Here is a 10,797-nt window from a genome sequence, read left to right as displayed (position 1 = left end):
GTCTTTATTTAATTTCTTCTAGTTGATTTCAGACAAATTCTCTAATTTACGAAGGTCAGTTTGAATTCTAATCCTGTCCTCCAAAGTGCTTGCAACCAGCTTCTTGTCATCTGCAAAGTTTTTATAAAAATACTTTCACTCCATTATCCAAGTCATTAATGAAAATATTGAATAGTGCCAGATTCAGGACTATTCCACTCCATATGTCACCCCAATGTGATAGCGAACCATTGATAACTGTTCCTTGAGTATGGTCTTTCAAACCATTGTGCTTGTGCATCCACCTTAAAGTAACTTAATCTAGACCACATTTCCCTAGTTTGCTTATGAGAATGTTGTGGGATAGTGTTTATAAGCCTTTTAATAATAAAGATCTCACGTCTGCTGCTTCCCTCTTATCCACTAGGTCAGTAACATGGTGAAAGAAGAAATAATGTTGGTTTGGCATCAGGTGTTCTTTACAAATCCATGCTGGCTGTGCCTTATAACTTTACTAACCTCAGGTGCTTACAAATGGATTGTTTAATAATTCATCCCAATATTTTTCCACATATTTAAGTTTTTGACTGGTCTATAATTATCCAGGACTTCTTTGTTCCCCCCTTTAAAAGATAGGTACTATGTTTGCCCTTCTCCAGCCCTCTGGGATCACACCCATATTCTCGACGATAATTGCTCATGGTTCTGCAATTGTTTCAGCTAGTTCTTAAGTACACTGAGATGAATTTAGTCAGACTTGAATATACTGCTGACTTGAATATACAGTCGAACCTTGGAATTACAAACTGACCGCTCAACTATACACCTCATTTGGAACTGGAAGTATGCAATCAGGCAGCAGCAGAGAGAGAGAGAGACACACACACACACACACACAAAGCGACAGTACAGTACTGTGTTAAAAGCAAAGTACTAAAACAGAGGGGGAGCAGTATTTTTCTTCTGCATAATAAAGTTTCAAAGCTATATTAAGTCATGCTCAGCTGTAAACTTTTGAAAGAACTATAATGTTTTGTTCAGAGTTACGAACAACCTCCCGCTCGCAGCTTGCTCCTTTCTGTCCCCTCCCCACAAACCCCCCCTGCCTATGCCTCTCCATCCGCTCCCTTAAGGCCCCCCTGTCTGCCACTTGTGCCTCTACACCCTCTCTGCCTCTCTCCATCCCTTGCCTCCCCCACCTCCCGCATCCCCTCCGCCCTCCAACTTGTGCCTCTCCGCCATCTCCCCCAGAGGGATGAGAGTGAATGGCAGGATGGGAGTGAGGGACTCGGGGGAAGAGGCAGAGAGGGAGCGGGGCCTCGGCGTGGAGCATGGGCATGGCCACGGCCTGGGTGCTGGTGGCTCCCCACCTTCTTGGGGTATTCCGGCAGCAGCTCTCCAAAGGTGGCGGTCCAGCACACCTCCAAAGGGAGGTGTGCTGCATCTAATATTTCTTGCCCCATTTGGGGAGGTTTAGCTGCCCTAAGTCTCTTATATCCTCTGCCCATGCTTCCAGAGGTAACCCAGACTGCATCTGTGGGTTGGATCTCAATAAGGTTTGCTATAATTTTACAGAAGTCAGTAAGATTGAGACTTGTGGGGGAGGGAATGACACACACACACACCCCACCAAGGAGGGGAGGGAATGACACACACACACCCCACCCCACCCCATAAAGGAGGAACCACAGACTGGAGGCCAAATATTTTCAGGAGGTGCACTGCGTCATTGCGCCAAAGACGTGTATGAGCCTAACGGCTACGCTAATTGTCAAGTTTTCTTTTCTTTCTTCTTTGAAGTTGTGTCTGTGCTCAGTAGTATGGATGCTGAAACAACTGGTTACGTAATACAACTAAATGTTTTATTTAATTGTTAATATAATATCCAAGGCAAGACTATATGAAAGCAGAAGATCTCCGACTGTCAGAAGTCCCAATCTCTGTATTTATTTTGTAAGGTGTTGTATATATTTTGAGGTTTAGGCCCTGTTATGGTCTTCAGTGTAAAGGAAAATAACAAATCTTTAGTTAGTGATGTTAGTCTAGTTAGGGTGTATTGTAATGGCTGTGCTGTCATAGGTTATCTTTTGTAGTGTTGTTCATAAAAAGGAATTTGAAATCATCGTGTGTGTACGCGTGCGGGCATAATTATATTATGGTAAATTATCTTCTTAGGTACTCGATTCCTAAGAAGAGAAACGAAATGAATCCTCCTGTTATAATTTCTACTTTTAGTATGCGATACCTATAGAAAATCTGTCTGCGGTTTCTTGCACAGATCGGAATTCATGGTCTGTGCAAATACTTTATCAGACAGAAATTCTGTAGCACAGAATTGGTGAGTAAATTGACTTGCCTCCCTTCTACATAAGTAACGTTCAGAATGCATATGCATTTCAAGGACAGTCGCTCCCGTGGTGTCTCAGGGGTTGCCATCCTAATATCCTCACAGAAGTCTCATAGGCCCAGATCCTCAAAGATACAGTATTTAGGCTCCTAACTTCCATTTATTTCAATTTATTTCAGTGGAAGTTAGGAACCTAAACAGAGGGGCCAAGTCCCCAGGGGGTGCTTGACCCCTCTCCTGCCCCACTCCACCTCTTCCCACAAGCCCTGTGCCTTCTTGCCCCCTTCCCTGCTTCTTCCTGCCCCTGCACCTCCCCCTCTCCCCAGTGCCTCCTCCACTCCACTGATGAGCTGATTGTGGAGGGTAGGAGGTGCTGGGAGGAGCTGCAGATTAGTGGGGCACACTGGTGGTTGGGAGGGGAGGGAGGTGAGCTGATCCCGGGGCTGCCAGGTTGGCATCTAAAGGCCTCTGAGGATCTGGGCCCTGCCATCCACATCCATAAACCCAGGCTTGTTTGGACAGTCAAATCCACAGCACGGCAGGGAAGTTTGAGTCTGAGTGTGTCAGTTTGCTGAGTGGAAAGAAAGGCAACACTTTTCTCTCCCCTCCTTCGCAGTGCTCATAGAAATCTATCTCCTGGCAGTACCAGGGTCTCATTTTTTATATTGAGGCTGCATTGCCAACTCTTGTGATTTGAGGGGGAATCTTGTGGTGCTGGGTGATTTTCCTAAAGCCCCATCTTCTGGAGTCAGGAGATGACGTGAGACTCGCAGCTTCCATGAAAGTGTGGAGCTCTGATGGTTGTGGATCAAAGCAGGAAACTCTGACCCCCAAAGGCCCCCAAAGGCAAATATAAACAGCCCAGAGTATTGTTTCTGACAAGTCTATTGTTCTGTTTTAAGACAGGCTCATGATTGCTGGTGGCGGGTCTGGCTCGGTGTTTCAGCACTTGGGTGTGCGAGCTCAGCCTGTGGCAGCCTGGCTCAGGAGCTCGGCGCTGTCCCTTTAAGCGGTGAAGGGGGAAGACCACGTTTGACACAAGTGACCCGGAAGTGACCCCTAGGAAGAGGTCGGAGGTCAGGGGTGATCTCGGGGAAGATGGCGGCGGCCCGGCATGTCTCCCACACCTCGCGGCGGTCCGGCCGCTCTCACCGGGCCCCCGGCTCCATGAGGGGCTGAGCCTCCGGCTGCGAGGGTGTGAGGGGGTTGAGGGCGGGGAGCCCCGGGGCTGCGGCCTCCTCCCGCTGCTGCGGCTCAGGTAAGGGGACACCCCCCCTCGAGCTGTGGGAATGGGGCGGGGGTCGGTGCTGCCGGGCTCTCAGGGCGGCACCACTTCGCGGGGTCCCGCTGCTGCGTGTCCGGCACGTCCGCTCTGCCCCCTGTCCCGTGACACTGACACTGCTAGAGGGAGACCCCCGCCCCCGGATACTCGTCTCCCAGCACCCCCCTGGAGTCCTCTGCCGCGCTCTTTGCGTGCCCCCGAGTGACTCACGCGGGTGGCCCTGTGGAGACAGCGCTCTGGAGTTGGGCTCCATGCGGGGATGCTTGATCTGGAAAGTCTTATTATTTATTCCCTGCTGGTTTATTTTTCACGTTTTGCGCACCCTGGCTTTTTATAATAAGCTCTTAAAGGTATTTGGATTTCATACTGAATCTCAGTCGTATGTTGATTTTTTTGTGGCTTTTGCAAATTTGGTAGAATAAGGGGCTGGTACTTTCTGTGTTTTGTACAGCAGTGAGCAAAGGGTCTGTGATAAGCAGACAGACTTGAGCATCAGTGAGTGTATTTCCGGGTAGGTGTCCAACTGCTCAGTTTATTTGCTTCTTTTGTGTTTTAGTCACATGTCCTATCGTCCAGATTTCCCCTTGTAGTTGATTTTTTTATCCTCTTAGTTTTGGTTTATTAATTTATTATTACTGTCAACTTAATCTTCTTATCTGCAGACATATTTTCCTTTAGGCACATTCTTTTTAGGAAGGCTGCAACCTACAGAGACGCCAAAGGAAGAAATGTTGAAGGAGAGAGAGCTTGAAATTAAATGAGGATACAGTCTATATTTACGAAATTAAAAAAACAAAAAACTTTTGGTTTTTAATATTCTTATTTCTGACTGTAGTTTAAAGTAATAAACTGAAGTTTTAAGTTTATAATCTTTTTATAGCATCTGTTCTTCCAAATGAATTAAAAGCACTTACTGTGATTTACAGTGTATATAGAGAGGTAAGTTATAGTTTCCCATGTTTGTGTTGCCTTACACATACCAACAGGGAAGAGAAAAATGTCTCAAGAACTATGATGGTTATTCATTTAGTTCTGCTCACTTGCGAAATCTCCATTGACCGTTTTTGTGTGGGGTGGGTGGAGTGCTAATCAGGTACCAAAATAAGTAAGGCATTTAAAACAGCAACTTCTATTAAACACATAAAAACTGTTTAAAATGTTGTTAAGGTTGTGAAGTCAAGCACTCAGAAGTTAGGAAATGCCAGGATTAATGTGCAACTTTAATTCAGTCCCCATGTGCATATGCATTATGATACATTTTTAATTACATTATCACGTACTATTTTTTCCACAGGAACCCTGCCATATTCAGTGCACAGGATGGAAGGTACTTATTCAGTGAGCAGCTGCTGAATATTTTGTTTTAACCTCACGGTTCAGTGTGTATCCTGAAGCCTTATTCACTACACTTCATCCAAACCCTGCTCTGAAAACGCAATTAATTAACGCATCGGCTTTCTTGTGGTGTTTATCACTGTAGTATCTGAGTGATTCATGAACATTAATGAATTCATCATCACAGCTCCTCTGTGAGGATGGGGTAATATTATTCCTGTTTTATAGATGGGGAGCTGAGGCACAGAGATTAAGGTGAAAATTTTCCACTAATTTTGAGTATCCGATTTGAGATACCCAGGACTTGACTTTTTCCTAATACTGAGTATTATTAATGTTCAAAGCACACCACTAATTAACTTCAGTTGCTTCTGTGAGTGCTCAGTACTTCTGCAAATCAGACGCTAGCATCTCATGTCAGGCATCCAGAAAATGAGTTACACAATTAGTGACTACCTGTGAAAAGTTTGGTTTGAATAACTTGCCCATCATCGCATAGGAACTCTATCACAGGAAGGGATAGAATCTAGTTCTCCAGTGCATTATTCAGTTGCCTGACCTTTGAGACTATCCTTTCTGTTCCTGCAGTCTCCTGCCTCATTCACTGCAAACCTTCCAACACGTCATATTTGCACCTTAGCTGTGGCCCCACAAAGTTGTGGGAACTCCTTGTCAGGCTTCTCCTGGCACTAACCAAGATGGTCATCCATTACTCCAGGCAGAGGAAACTTGGACGGCGAGAGGGTGGATAATCTGTGACTGCAGAGCTTGTTTCTGCTCACGTCTCCAAGCAGAGTTTGTCTGGGCAATGTCCACTGACTTCTTGAATGCCTTTGAGAGGCAGTGGGCACAATCTGGGCTTCTCTGCTCGGTGTCCCCTTCTGGATGCCTGATTTTTATAGTATAACTTTCAGTCCTGATCCGATTTTTTCTCTTGTTGTCCCAAGAAATGAACTGTGGCCTGGGCACAGTTGTTCCTCCCTCTTAATTGAGGGGGCAGGCCTTTACTTATGGTTGGGCCTAGATCTACCTGCTTCAGTGGAACAAATAATACATGGGTCTGTAGTGAAGGAGACTGATTTATCCCCACAGCAGGTCCATCCTGTGCACTGAGTAAGGTAAGTGTCCTGTGGGGGGCAGTAAGTATGTGATCAGGTAATTAAAAATTCCCCCACCTCTGTTCCCAATGCATCCCCATCTCTGGTTCCTAGTCTATGTTCCTTCCACCCCTATTCCCCTCACAGCTCTTAGTCCCAGCCTCTTCTTGATTTCCATTCCCATCCCTTGTTCCCCCCTCCTTTACAGAGTCCTTACCCAGCTAGTTCCTGTTTCTCTCCCCACCCCCAGTCTTAAGATACTTCTTTTCCCAATCTGATATTACCCTCCCCTGATCTGACTCTTATGTGTTCTATATTCAACTCAGTGATTTGCTTCTTCCTTGGACACTGTGGGTTGGGGGGCAGGTGATAGGAAAGTGAGCATCAGTTCCACTGCCCAGCTCCCTCCTGGTCCAGGAAAGTCCAGCATTAGCCCTGGGCTGAAGACGACGTAGTCAGTTACTGTGTAGGGATGGTGCATGCACAGTCTGCTCAGTGTTAGGAGCTGAGAGAAGCTTGAGGTGCTCACCGAGGATGATATCTTTAGAGATTTTGCCTGCTAAAATCAAAGTCCTGCTGATGACTTGTGGTTGTGTGTATGCAGCGGAGGGGTAGAACTCATAACATCCCAGTTGCAGCCTTAAATGTGGAACCATGGCATTGGGTCCATAATGTGTTTTAGTTTGTCTTCTAAATGATTTGGCAGGTCTTGAAAAGTCTGCACACCAGTGATGGTGTGGGAAAGTTTGAGAATAAGCCATCAGTGGAAAACAAGTTTCTAGCCCTAAGGATTGTGAATAAAATATTCCAAAGGTGACCAGATTCATTGTTGTGTGTCTGGATATGCAGCCATTGCTCACAGTTCTCTCATGGTACCTAAGAGTAAAAACTCATTCATCCTGCACATGCTTAATATTTTTTTGGGATAGGGAGAATCTTTTTTTCTACATTATATAAAAAAGCAAAAAAGGCCACAATCTCTCTTCTGTCAGGGCAAATTGAACTCTTTAGAGCTGCAGGAAAACCTACAGTAGAACCTCAGAGTTATGAATACCAGAATTACGAACTGACCGATCAACCATACACCTCATTTGGAACTGGAGGTACACAGTCAGGTAGCAGCAGAGACCAAAAAAAAAAAAAAAAAAAAAAAGTGAGTACTGTTAAACAGGACTTTGGAGCTGTGTTCCAGCTCCAGGCAAAAACTTGCAGCTCCACTGCTCCAGAGCTACTCCACGCTCCCGCTCTGGGGTCCGCTCCAGAGCCCTGCTGTTAAACATGAACTACTAAAAAAATAAAGGGAAAGCTTTAAAAAAAAAAAAAAAAAGACAAGGTAAGGAAACTGTTTCTGTGCTTGTTTCATTTAAATTAAGTTGGCTAAAAGCAGTATTTTCCTTCTGCATACTAAAATTTCAAAGCTGTGTTAAGTCAGTGTGCAGCTGTAAATTGTAGAAAGAGCAACCATAACGTTTTGTTCAGAGTTACGAACGTTTCAGAGTTATGAACAACAACAGAGTTATGAACAATCTCCTTTGCCGAGGTGTTCGTAAATCTGAGGTTCTGCTGTCTACGCACTTATTTCCTATTCTCTCCTGAATGCCATGTGAAGCGAGCCAGCAAGACTGAAGACACAATAGACTTGTGGGGCATTATGGAATGCTTGGGTAGCTTGTTGCATATTACTTGTAAAATGAGAAGAAATCTTCTTAGGACCTTCCCAAAGTCAGCTTCCTCTGACTTCTCCAAACAGGAGAGGCTGTCTTGGAGCACAGGTTTGTGTATCCCAGCTCTGTGTGACTGAGTGGGTGTTGTGGTGTGTGCAGAGGTGATGAAGAAGAAAAAACACTTGAGATTAAAATTCTTGGGTTTCTGTGTATTTAAAACAAAATTTACAAAACCTTTAGATTTTGCCCACCTCTGCTTGTGAACCTAACACTTTGTCTTTGCACTACCGCATGAGAACATGGAGTGAAACTAGCCATAAATAGATGGTCTAGTTTTACTACTCAAACCAAGTGAAATGTGAAAAGCCAGCAAACAGCATCAGTAGTAAATAGGGCCAAGATATTTTTTTAAACCTGGATGCCCATTAAGCTCTTAAATAGAGCTATGTGAAATTTGTTACAGTTTATTTGTTGAAAAATGCATATTTTTAATCAACCAAAACTGTTTTGCAGATTTGACATGAATTCGCTGTATAGATTTGGCCAGACTTTTTTTTTTTAGGCTAGAATCACAGGGGGAAGTAGGCACCATTTACAGATGAACTCAGTAAGAGGAGCTCCTCGCTACCTCTGAAAATTGGACCCAAACTGCCTTATATCTCTGCACTCTGCAAAACTTAATTTACCCCTTTCAGTGCCTCCTGTGACTTAAGAATTATTTCCATTCTGTTACCTTATGAAACTGATGGTGATAAATTGCAAATTTCTCTGTAATAGGTGTGGCTTTGGCTGGCTTCGTAAGAAATTTAAGTAGCTTTTGGAATCTGATTTTGTAAAGTGTTAGTATTTAGATCCGAAAATTGAGTCATTAGTTTGGGAAGTTGAATTTATAAACTATGTTTTGTTAGTTATGGGCAACAAATCAATCAGTACATGCTGCTTCTGCTTTATTTGTTTTAACTAAAGCATTTGACAGCCGATCTGCTAATCCAAAGGCTACAAGATTGAGTTACAAGTTCAAGAGTATCTGAAAGAACAGAGGATAAGTGTAAATCTCATGTGGTCTGGCTTTCTGCTTGGTAATAAAGCAGTTCCTCAACGATACATTTTGGAGACTCTGTTTTATTTTTATTTTTATATATATATATATATATATATATATATGCGCTCTCTCTCTCTCTCTTTCTCTTTTAGGCTGTCATCTTAACAATACCTAGCTTTAGTTACAGCAGGGGACGGCAACCTTTCAGAAGTGGGGTGCTGAGTCTTCATTTATTCACTCTAGTTTAAGTTTCGCGTGCCAGTAATATATTTTAACATTTTTAGAAGGTCTCTTTCTATAAGTCTATAATATATAACTAAACTATTGTTGTATGTAAAGTAAATAAGGTTTTAAAAAGGTTTAAGAAGGTTAATTTAAAATTAAATTAAAATGCAGAGGCCCCTGGACCAGTGGCCAGGACCCAGCAGTGTGAGTGCCACTGAAAATCAGCTCGTGTGCCACCTTTGGCACGCTTGCCATAGGTTGCCTACCCCTGAGTTACAGTATACTGCTGACACTTGATTTATTCTTTTGGCTCCCTTTATAAGAAACATAGGACTCTATGGTAAACCTTTAAGAAACTTCATTGTGGTTTTGAGAATATATAAAACTGCTTGCCCCATTTCATACATTAGAGTGTTTGGAAAACTTACATGCAAAGAAGCCCTTCTCCTGCAGTATACAGTAGCTAAATAATTCTACTCTGAGTTTGCTCTTGATATCAGCCATCTTGCAAAAAAATGAGATCTTATTTAACATCAGCAATAGCAGAGAAATGTGAAACTAAACCAATTCTATCCTACTTTAAACATTATCTAACAAATCTAATTAATCATTGCAACATTTACAGTTGTAAGTGATGCAGCATCATTAAATTATGGTGGAACTGGATTTAGGGTTGGTCTATACTACACAGGTTGACATAAGGCAGCTTACTTTGACCTAATTGTGTCAGTGTCTACAGTACTGCCTTCTGCCGATATAAGTGGCCTACTACACTGACATAACTCCAGCTCCATGAGAGGGGTAGGGCTTATGTTGGTGTAGAAGTGTCTGTGTAGACTCTGCCTTACTTAGGCTGTTGGCTGTCTTGTCAGTTTCATGGCAGGAGCCAGGGGGAGAAGTCCTTATACAGCTCAGAGTTATGAAATTGACAAGGCTGCCCAGCTCCCAGCTGGGAGCAGATGGAGGGGGGCAGCTGGACCCCACTCACTAAGGGCAAGTAGCCCTGGGTGGCTTCCCCCCTTCCAGACGGGAAATGTTCAGTGGGAGGCAGCACACCGGGAGTCTGTGGGGCAGTTGGGCTCCTGGCAGGGAGCTGCCAGCGGAGCTGAGAGACAAGCCTCTAAGCTCCCCATACTGTGCCTCTTAGGTCGGTGGAAGTGCTCCTGGTCAGGATGTTCACCACCTACCCAGGGAAGTTAGTGTGGACGTGCATCACTGCAGTAATTACTGTGGTGGTTGCAAGTCAACCTATATTAGTTTCTAGTGTAGACATACCCTTAGTCTCTTGACTTTTGTCTTGCATATTTCCAGCATCACTCTTGTTGCTTTTCAGCAACACTGCAAATACTCAGCCGCAGGCTCAAAAGTATTAATTATAACTAAGACTATGTTTTAGTCATGGGTATTTTTAGTAAAAGTCACGGACAGGTCATTGGCAATAAACAAAAATTCACAGCCCGTGACCTGTCTATGACTTTTACTATATACCCCTAACTGAAATTTGGGCCGGGAGCCACCAGTGCTTGGGAGGCAGGGGGCATCAGGAATGCTGAGGGTGTGTGGCCCAGGACCCCCACTGGTATTGGTGTGGGAAGGGACGGGCTTGCAGGCTTCCTGTCCAGCTCCGACCAGAATGTACCTACAGCTCTTAGGTGGAGGTGTGGCCAGGGGAGCTCAGAGTGCTGCTCCCACCACAAATGCCAGCTCCACAGCTCCCAGTGGCCAGGAACTGCAGCCAATGGAAGCTGCAGGAGCGGCGCCTATGGTTGGGTGCAGCGCACGGAGCCCCCTGGCTCCTCCACCTAGGAGCTGTAGGGGCATGCTGG

At 44.4% G+C, this 10,797-nt stretch overlaps 1 protein-coding gene across 3 annotated transcripts in view; it reads left to right on the top strand.

Annotated features, from left to right (window-relative positions):
• Positions 1-3,412: 3,412 nt before the first annotated feature.
• LCLAT1 (lysocardiolipin acyltransferase 1) overlaps positions 3,413-10,797 on the top strand; it is a 203,102-nt gene continuing 195,717 nt past the window's right edge. The window contains exons 1-2 of one of the 3 annotated variants that reach the window (XM_050948603.1): positions 3,413-3,584; positions 4,903-4,935. The gene's annotated coding sequence lies outside the window, so the exon portion shown is untranslated. Of the gene's footprint in view, positions 3,585-4,902; positions 4,936-5,782; positions 6,062-10,797 lie in introns of those variants that run through there. The other 2 variants (XM_050948602.1, XM_050948606.1) reach the window with 2 other exon arrangements.

Source organism: Gopherus flavomarginatus, chromosome 4 (genome assembly GCF_025201925.1).
Source record: "Gopherus flavomarginatus isolate rGopFla2 chromosome 4, rGopFla2.mat.asm, whole genome shotgun sequence".
NCBI classification, from domain to species: Eukaryota; Metazoa; Chordata; order Testudines; family Testudinidae; genus Gopherus; species Gopherus flavomarginatus.
Note: the sequence above shows the minus strand (reverse complement) of the source record. Positions and strands in the feature narration are given on the sequence as shown.